The sequence below is a fragment of the Hakea prostrata genome, chromosome 10 (genome assembly GCF_041222555.1).
Source record: "Hakea prostrata isolate BN-2017 chromosome 10, UWA_Hpros_2, whole genome shotgun sequence".
NCBI classification, from domain to species: Eukaryota; Viridiplantae; Streptophyta; class Magnoliopsida; order Proteales; family Proteaceae; genus Hakea; species Hakea prostrata.
This window is the reverse complement of record NC_142609.1, coordinates 50,840,887-50,851,141: the sequence shown is the minus strand read 5'-3', so window position 1 is coordinate 50,851,141 and position 10,255 is coordinate 50,840,887. Positions and strand designations below refer to the sequence as shown.

Genomic DNA, 10,255 nt, shown 5'->3' with positions numbered 1-10,255 from the left:
AAACTTAAACCCTACCCCTATTTAACACAAGCTTCTCTCTCCACTGTTCAGCGAACCGTCCGATACAGCGTCAAACAAATCGTGACCCTTAATTCTTCAGTTGTGCTTTTATGTGACTTGAGTTAACCCGACCCGTTTCGGATTTTTATTCTGCAATAAACTAATGAACGTTTACTATAAAAATTAATTTTTATTTTTCCATTTTGAAGACTTAAATTTTATTAATTCACAAACGAAGTCCTTCATCGTGAGGAAACGCCAGCATCGGTGTCGACGGGGTCGACTCTATCCTCCCCGACTTTCGACCTCACTCGTGAGTATACTTCCGCACTCCAGACACTTACAAAGAGATTTGGTCAAAAATTCATCAAATCCACCTCCATCGCGGCGATTTGACTACTCCAGATTTGTTGTCACAGTTTCTCCCACCAAACCGATCGTCTGTTCAACCATTCTTGTTCTTCAAGCTACGTCTACGGAGAAGACGGAAAACAACAACCCAAGGAGTTGAGAAGCCTGACCCTAACAGACTAACAAACCCTAACGAGCGAAATGGCTCGCAGATAACCCTGATTTCCCCAATTTCATTGCTCCCAGTAAACCTAGGGTTCTGCTCGTTACAGGTTCCTCGCCGAAATCCTGCGAATGAGAATCCAGTCGGCGATCGTTACTTGTTCAAATCGATTAAGAACCAGATCGATTACTACCGTCTCCACGCAATTGATTCCGAGATGTTTTACATCATGGCACTTCTTGATGCCGAAGTTTTGGGCGAACCTAAGAACTAGAAAAAAGGGAATTCTCAGTGGGAACTAGATAATTTCTTTCTCTGAGATTGAATCCTTTAATGGGTCATCTGGGTTTCATTACAGTCGTAATTCTGAACTTATGGTAGACCCTGAGAATAGGGAGTTCTTTGTTCATCTTGCCAGGAACATACACAACATCACTATCTATAACAGACAAGATGTGTTTGCAAAATTCTCCCTCACTTACAGTCCAGAAGAAACCCTGTCGACTAGAATCATAAATGGAGGTGGGAAGAACCCTGAATTCAACGAAAATTTGAGGATGAAAGTAACCCAACTGCGACACGGTAAATGAGGGACCTTCTTTGTAAATTAATAAAATTTAAGTCTTTAAAATGAAAAAACAAAAATCAATTTTTACATATAAACCTTCCTGGCCTTAATCTCAACAGTTCGATCCGATATCGACGACGTGGCGTTATCCTGACCGTCGGCAGCAGCAGTGGCTGCTGCCGCAAATAAAAATCCACCAGTTTCTAGGTTCCCACGGAACCCATGCAGCCGGTCTAGACGAACCAACCGTGTTTTAATTTTTCAAATTTCATTCCTTCACCAATTCATTTACGCAGGATTCAAAATTCTAAATTCTAAATTCGATTCTGAGAGAAAACGAAGGATGAAAAACACTCCTACCAAGATCCAGACTGTACCTTTCACTCTTCTTCTCTCAGCTTATTGTTTGGGTTTCAAATTTCTTCCTATATACACTTTATAGAATGATGGGAACACAGTATCTGCCTTATAAATGTCACAGTCTTAAAATGTTAAAGCTTCAACTACTAGTCCATCGCCCAGAATCCACTATCTACTCCGTACATGACGGAATTATGATAAGCAAATTTCTGAAAAATCTAGACATCTGAGGAGGACATGGGTTATCTTTCCTCCCTCAAATTTCATGCAGTACTCCTTCCTGTTGTGACCAGGTTTAAAAGTGGTCGATATAAAATTCTAACACCCACACTTCCTGAAATCACTCAACTATATTTTGAGACCTGCAATGCCAAATATTCCTACCCATGGATGGCCACAGGCTTACAACATTTAATAAAAAATAAAGGTTAGTGTATGGGAATCTCTGTGTTGCTGGCAATTGTGCCTTCAAAGACCTAGCTGATGATCCTTAACCAGTTTTTGTGGATGTTTAAGCTAACATTTTTCGTGGCAATGAGGGTTTAATCCCTATCATATTCGCCCTTTAGTAGCAAAGAATATCTTAGTATACATGGGATTCCCATGTCTCAAGTACCTACCTTGCATTGCACATGAAACTTAATCTGCTTTAGACTTAACACCCAATTGAATATTTGAAGGATCGTACTATCTTGACATGTGGGAAGATGGTGCACCTTATTTTGACTCAGAATCACCCACTGATCTGAGTACACTATGACAGTTCTTACCTGCAAATATGCCAGAGTCGGGGCAAGTTGAATTGTTAGGAATAGAACATACATGTAAGGTTGTATATATTTGTTCTTCCCAGATCCTTCAGTAGGTATGAGTCCTATGCACTGGGACACTCTTTTAGTGAATGTAGGATACATCTTGATGTCAAATAAAACCATGCTAACAAACTTTGAGGAACTCTGCCAACTCATTCCATATTTAACAATAAAAACACAAATATATTTTCAGGGTAATGGGGTTCAGATCAGATAAAAATCAAAGCTCATTCATTGGAATTTTTTTTTTCATTTACAGAGGTTAATGGGGTGAGAAGTGAGAAGCAAGAAGTGATGCAAGTGTGAGAAGCGACAGCATCCCAGATAATAAATCTTCAAGTTGAACGACCCAGGTGATGATAATGAAATGGATCTGAATTGGTCTTAACTGGATATCCTAACCAGGAACTCATGGTCTTAACCGTCAAATCCATGGCATTGGTTAGAAGAACCTTACAAATGTTGTATGCACCCTCTCGAAGTTAAATTACTTGTGAAGAATCCCTACTTTATTTTGTTTCTGGTCTCAGACTCAGATTGAAAAATTATCTGCTCTTTATTCTTTTTCTTCACTTTGTTCTCAGTTTATTTATACTTTTCTTTTATTACATGTAGGGCTTTCTTCGCATGGCATTGCAATATCGGCTCCCTATTGTTCCAATGCTTTTGACAGGGACACCCCTAGCATGGATAAAAAACACTTTACCTGTTTGTTTCAGCATCTATACCGTAATTTGGATACAGCGTATCAGGTTGTCATTTAGCCGACCCCATTTAGTTGGGGCAACGCTTTTTGTTGTATACCAGGTTGTCATTCACAGGCTTTATGCATCTCGTGCATCCATTCCTTGGCTATTACTGATGTGAAGCAAATGGTGTGCTGTCAAATGATGGGAAGCATATTGTATCTACTGTTGTGAGTTAAAATCAAAATTTTTGGTCCTTGGTGTTGAGCTTCATCTTCCCTTTTGTTTTCGGTCTTCTTTCATTGTTTTTACTATGGGGCATATTCCTACTAGACAGACCATGATAAAGTACATCATGAAATATGTCTCTGGATACAAAAATTAAATAAAATATTTAAAAATAAGGGTGGTGGAGGGGTTGGAGGAGTGAGGAAAACCATAAATTGCAAATGGTTCCAGACTGTTGGTGCCATGCTTTCGCGGATTCAGTTTTAAAACCAACATTGTAGGATTCTTTATTATTGAATAATATCATCAAATGAAATTGTAGGGGGGTCCTCTGGAAATTTGGATCTCTTAGCAAACATTGGAGATTCCATTTTAATCCCACATGAGAAACTCTCTTATTTTGAATGAAATTTTTACGTGTAACCTTCAACCACCAAACGTGCATCTCCGCTCTACTTGATTTTCTTACCCTTCACTGGACCTCTGGGGATCTTGTTAACAACTTCTGAGTCAAATTTCTTGTACAATTTTTTCATGTCCTGACTGCTTTTGCTTGCAAGAAAATCCACTTCTTCCTCATAGCGCTCATATAGAGCTACCAATACCATCATGCAGAGGAAACCTTGATACATGCTCAAAAGGTCAGTTAACAAGAACTGAAGTTGGAGAAATTCAAAGAAAACCTACTATTTGCTTACCGAGATATACAAGATTCAGAGTGCTGAAACAGGAAGCAATGATTGATAGTATCCAGAGGGAAGCAATGACCTGACAACATTGATAGTTGGAATCATGTAAGTGATAATGGTGATTCAAAATTGGGGGAAAAAAAATGAACAGGAAAGGAGGTAAATTAAGATACCATAATGAAGAGGCTCAAATCCTTTCCACATGCAATGTCATAGAGAGTTAATATGAATCGATTGAGTTTCTTCTAGAAATTTATAGCTACTTCTTCGAATGCCGAATCTGATGACACAATTTCAGGTAGAGTTGGAGGATTCCTTAAGACAAAACGTGAATTACGAAAGCTAAACGTGAATTAATGGAAAAGGCATTTACATGTAGGATACCTTGCAATGCAATTTAATGCAACTGATGGATTGCTAGATATACGTTCCTTTCACCTCCAACCATTATTTCAACTTAAGTCTCTCTTTCTTTTGTTTTCATTCTTGGTGGTTTGGTTTGGAATCTTAAAATTATTTTTATATTTTATTTCATTGAAGCATGTGATTTAAAAGAATTGGAATAAGGATGAGTGAAGGAAGGTTTCCATGCCCAAAGCTCAGCCAAAACAATTCAAAAGTCACCTTCCCATAACAATTTTGTTTCTGTATTTGCCCAACCTTGTAGTTGAAACCTAATGTCAAGATGCTTAAGAGAAGAGTATAGCATGCATGATTCTTGTATTTTGTTAGCTGCTTCTGACTCAACCATGCAAACTTCATGGGAAAGTTATACTAGATCCAAACTACTTAAAAGAATTTAAAGAATTAAAAAAAAGAGTGATCCATACTCTAAAAGCAGAAATCAGTGAAACTTAAAAAGGTGGTTTAGGCATCGCTTTGGATGGAACTTGTTAAGACCCTGGATAACTGGTAGCAATCACACACAAAAACAGCACTCAATACACATTCACAAGAATGCAAAAACAGCACTCAGAGCATAATAAGATGGGAATGCTTCTTCATTGATTTCAGAGAACCATTACAGACTAATAATCTGCCCAGCATTAATAGCAAAAAATTCACACAAAAGCTACGGCACAAAAACTTCAATTCCCAAACACTCACATGAGAGCTAAGCTCTACCATAACAAGCCCATCGATGTTCTATTCCTTCTTCCAACTGCATTGTTTTGATCAGGTGATATTCTTAGCATGGTATATTGTGGAATGCCTTGTTCCTGAAGGAATTGAGCAAATGGACCTAACAACATGCATGTAAACAACAGCAAAGGAAGTAGAAAGCCATTTATTACTCAGACAAAAGGAACAAAGACATTAATCACTGAATCCTGAACGTGGATGAATGAACCCTCTAAATTGGAGGCTTTGGGTTCTGAAGCTCTGGAAGTTATCTAACCGTTGCCTCTAGAATTCAGTCAAAGATGGATAAACTTATCAAGCTAAGTGCCACTGTCCCTGCACCAGTGGTCTACCAGTAGAATAGTACCCTGCCAAGTAAATATAGCAGTATAGGGCTTCTAAAATAGTTGTATAAACAGAACAGCAGTTTCCTGCCAATATATAGTGTTTGTCTATAGACTAGCTAGTTTCATGTCTACCTTGCTCATCATTAAGTCCTCTTCACAACCACGAAAAGAAAACTTATCACTTTATGGGTGAATTTGTTGGTTCGTTAGCTTCATATTGGTTGTATTACTAATTTATGTCTAATGATTATTGTTTTTCTACACGAACTTTTCCTTGCAATATCATTTTTAGGGAGGTTGCTTACTAAGAACACTCAAAATGGTAAGCTGATTAATTCTCACCTGCATCGGTAATTTTGTTTCTGTAATTTAAGTCGCTGATTGGTATCTTTCAGAAGTTATCTTCAGTCCTGCTGCTACTTTGTTTTCTTATCTTGTATTTTGAACTTGTCAGGGGGAGAAAACCTTTGAGCAGAGAAAGGAGCCAGAGGGTGCAGTCCTGCAGTTTTTTTTTGGTGGGGAGGGGGGGTGTTGACAGGGAGGACCAAATCTATGTGAGACCCGGGGAGAGGGGGAGGGAGGGGACCAAGTAACGTTAGAGATGAACAAAGAGAGCATCCTGGCCTTGGAAATATGGGAACCGTAGAGCTGGCAACAACCTAGGATGTTGTAGACCACGCCCAAATGGTGCCGAGGATCAAGCAAGAGACAGTTATGTTTGTATCTATTTAACTCACTAGTGTAATAATGGCCTTGGAAATAAGGGAACCATAGAGCTGGCGAGGACCTAGGATGTTGTAGAGCACGCCCAAATGGTGCCAAGGATCAACCAAGAGACTGTTATGTTTGTATCTATTTAACTCACTGGTGTCATTATGGAATTCCAATGAAGAGTTTCTACAGATCTGATCCTATAACCCTTGTGTCCAGCACTTGAACCGGAGTGAACCTCAACTTAAGCAGATGGGGGCTTTTTGCTTCTTTTTTTTCCTGCACTGTTGGTGCTTTATCTACGCAAGCTTAAGGCTATCATAAATGTAACTATTTAATTAAAAAAAATATATGGAAACACGATAATCCTTGTTTGAAGTTGAAGGTGAAATGTTAATAGTCTCACTAACAAGATTTATATGTTCATTGACTAAGTTAAACTCCCTTCAATTTGGTATTGGCAGTAAAGATCCTACTTCGTCCTTTGAAAGGTGGAAGATGCTTGAAAAAGAAGTGATTGAACCTCGAAATGTTGAACGACAGCATATACCCTAAACCCTAAAGCATGGAAAGACAATTTCACACAGTGAACTACTTTTACTGAAATACTTGAGAGATCAATTTGAAGAAAATGCAGATAATATTACTCCAAGTCCCAAGATTTACACAATAAACCACATACGATGGTAGAAAAAAAGGCATAAACCGCACATATATAACTTATAAGTGCTTACATATTAAAATTACCGATTTAGCCTTGTGGTGGATTTCAACAAGGTTTTCCGATTTAGGTTTGGTTTTTTTTTCTTTTTTCCGCAACACGGTTTAGGATTATTAAATCATATATTACAATCGGATAAATCCTAATCGGACATTATTTGATCCGATTCTCTATTATCTGAATGATTTATCGAACGGATAGGGATATTTTCTAGTAAGAAAATTTTCGGATGAGGATACCCTTAAACAAGAATAAGAATAGAAAATGAAAAGATCTGAAAAAGATGGGGACGAAGCGGCGGCAACACTTCTAATTAGTGTATACGAAATCCTAATGTGTTTTCCGCCGTGAAACATAACTTCAACGTCTCCAAATTAAAGTGAAATGAAACGTCTCCCAATGAACTTAAATTTGAATGAATTTACATTTAACTTTCTCTCTTCCGGGCCAAATCCACGTGCAAATACATTCCACTTCACATCCCATGAGCAACTATCGATTTGTAGCTTAACCCAATCCGGTTCAAATGAATTATAACCGACCCAACCTAATTATGAGCCGAACCCACATCCTAAAATTTCAAATTCCCAAATCCAACTTCACTCTTCTTCTTCTCCTCCATATATTTTTTTCCCCGGCTAAAACTCAACCTACACATATAGCTAAACTTTCTTTATATCATTCACCTAAGTCTAACAATAATAGTTGAATGCTTTTAGACTTGTTTCAGCACAGATTACAAATAAATATTCTATATACCAAATCCTGATGGAATCGAACCATCATCCCCTAGATAATATCTAGGTGCTCTCCCAGTTGAGCTAAGGATTCACCGAAAAAATCAAATATGTGAGAACCTCTTAAGTTTTATAATGGAATTTCAATTTTAACACCACCGTTCACCCACGTCCTCAGAAAATTGACCAAAAGTGTTTAACTCAAATGATGAACTGTTAACTTGAGTGAAGTCCATCATCTCATATTGAAACCATATTATTGTATTTATAGTAAGTCAATCACATAATACATATGAAACTATAATAACTATATGCCACCTCATACCCTAAACGCCACCTCATACCCTAATGCCACCTCATACCCTAAGCCACCACATACCCTATGCCACCTCATACCCTGCCACCTCATACCCTAAGCCACCACATACCCTAAGCCACCACATACCCTATGCCACCTCATACCCTAACCCACCTCATACCCTAACCCACCTCACCGCCGGCCGCACCATCACCGCCGGCACCCCTACAACACCGCCGGAACCCCACCATCACCGCCGGCACCCCTACAACACCGCCGTAACCCCACCATCACCGCCGGAACCCCACTATCACCGCCGGCACCCCTACAACACCGCCGGAACCCCACCATCACCGCCGGCACCCCTACAACACCGCCGGCACCCCTACAACACCGCCGGAACCCCTACAAAACCACCATCAAGACCGCCGGCACCCCTACAACACCGCCGGAACCCCTACAAAACCACCGTCAAGACCGCCGGAACCCAAAACCCAACACCACCTTTAAACTCCAGAATATATCCGTTTTGATCTCAAACGCATCGAAACCTTTTCGGACTTCTCTTGCAGGTAAAAGCATGTAAAAAACCTTGACAACAGAAAAGATAGACAAGTAGGAGAAGAAGAAACAAAGAGCTGCTCCTTAACTGACATTGAGAAGACTCCCCAGACCTATCAAAGGGCATCAGCGGTGGTACAGCGAATGAAATCCAGGTACTAGAAATGGAAATATATTAATCAATCATGTATAAAAGGAAAGAATCAAAATCTTACGATTCTATCAATGTCTTGTGGGTTTTGAAATTTAAGAAAGGAACTACCTTGGGTCGTTGGAGAAAACCATGAGAGGAGGAGAGTAAGAGTGACAGAACAGAGACGGTCTACACCTGCTTGTTAACTTCAACCGATGCCTCGTTTGGTGACGTTCTGTGCCCTGACGTTTATCAATTCAGAATCCATAATATTGGATGTGAAGAAGCCGAGATCCCAGAGAGAAGCAACTATCTTGCGACCCGATAGTGGGAGGTGGATACGGTGGTGACGCCTTCGTCGTTGTACAAGTTGCTGCCGTTGTTGTTGCTTCCGTCGACGGCCGTGGGGAATATAATAGAATGGGTTCTCGTAAAGCTTCCAGCTTGGTAAAGTGGTGGTGTTGGTGCCGCTACCGATGATGGCCTGGTTTCTCGGTAGTTCCTCCGGGGTTCTTATCAACGCCTCATCTCGTCCATATTCCCTCCCTTAAAGAAAAGCAACAGAGGCTGCTTGTCCTCCCTTAAAGATAAGCAAAAGAAGTCGATGTAACACTTCTTCCTTGAAGGGACGACCAAAAAAATCTCTTCTCCTCTTCTCTTCACTCAAGCACCGAATATGGAGACATAACCACAACGAACAAAAGAGAAGCAAAGGTTCAATCGCCAACCCCCAAAAGCCAAACGAGAGAGAAAAGAGAGGGTAAACAGAGAAACAAGCCATGAAAATCCCATCTCAAGTTGATGTTACTCCCCAAACCAGTACCGATGCAGTGTACCTCCACACAACGAGAAAACCCCAACTCATGAAATCCCGTATACGGATGGTTTAAGCCTAACAGATGAATAAAACAGCTCTCTAAGCTACCATTGTTGCTTCGATCGCTGCCCCACCGCTGAAACGGCGCTAAAACCCCAAAACCCCTAATCCTAAAACTCCTAAAACCACCTTGAAGGCCGTCGGAAAAACATAAAATACAACCTCCAGAGCTATTAACAGAAATAGAAGAGGCGAGAGAGGCCATGGGGAAGCTTGAAGAAACCAGAAGTCGTTTGGCACTTCTCAAGCTTGAAGAACGTTAGCGGCTGAATGAGCGTTTCGATTGTCGATTTGGGGATTTAGCATTAGGGTTGTGAGTTATAAGCGAAATATCGGTTTGAGTAAAACGAGGAAAAGTTGATTTAAAATTTAAAACTGTTGATTTAAAATTTAAAACTGCTGATTTAAAATTTAAAACTGCAAAACGTCTGTTACAATCACTTAAAGTAAAACGTCGGTTAAAATAAAGTTTAAAAAAAATGTAAAACAACCTAAATCCTGCAAAACGTCAAGTTTAAAAAATTATAAATACCTGACATCTTCTTGCAAAATGTTAAATATAAAATAATAAAACAATCTTGACTTTTCAAATCTATACTCATGTTTAGCGGTTTAGGTTTAGTGTTTTTTTATAATAATTCCATGGTTATAACTTATAAGTGCTTACATATTAAAATTACCGATTTAGCCCTTGTGGTGGATTTCAACAAGGTTTTTTTTTTTTTTTTGGCAACACGGTTTAGGATTATTAAATCATATATTAAAATCGGATAAATCCTAATCGGACATTATTCGATCCGATTCTCTATTATCATCTGTTGCATCTTTCTTTTTTTCTTATTTTTGGGGTAGTAATTCATTGTTCTCGAGTCAATGAGAATATCAGTTTCT

The 10,255-nt window shown here is 39.3% G+C and overlaps 1 long non-coding RNA gene across 1 annotated transcript; it reads right to left on the bottom strand.

The window, feature by feature from the left end:
* Positions 1 to 3,415: 3,415 nt before the first annotated feature.
* On the bottom strand, positions 3,416 to 4,160 carry LOC149003820 (uncharacterized). Its single transcript, XR_016170382.1, has 3 exons — positions 4,031 to 4,160; positions 3,867 to 3,936; positions 3,416 to 3,790 (listed from the first exon to the last, which is right to left on the bottom strand). It is a non-coding gene; the product is annotated as an uncharacterized LOC149003820 (long non-coding RNA).
* Positions 4,161 to 10,255: the final 6,095 nt, after the last annotated feature.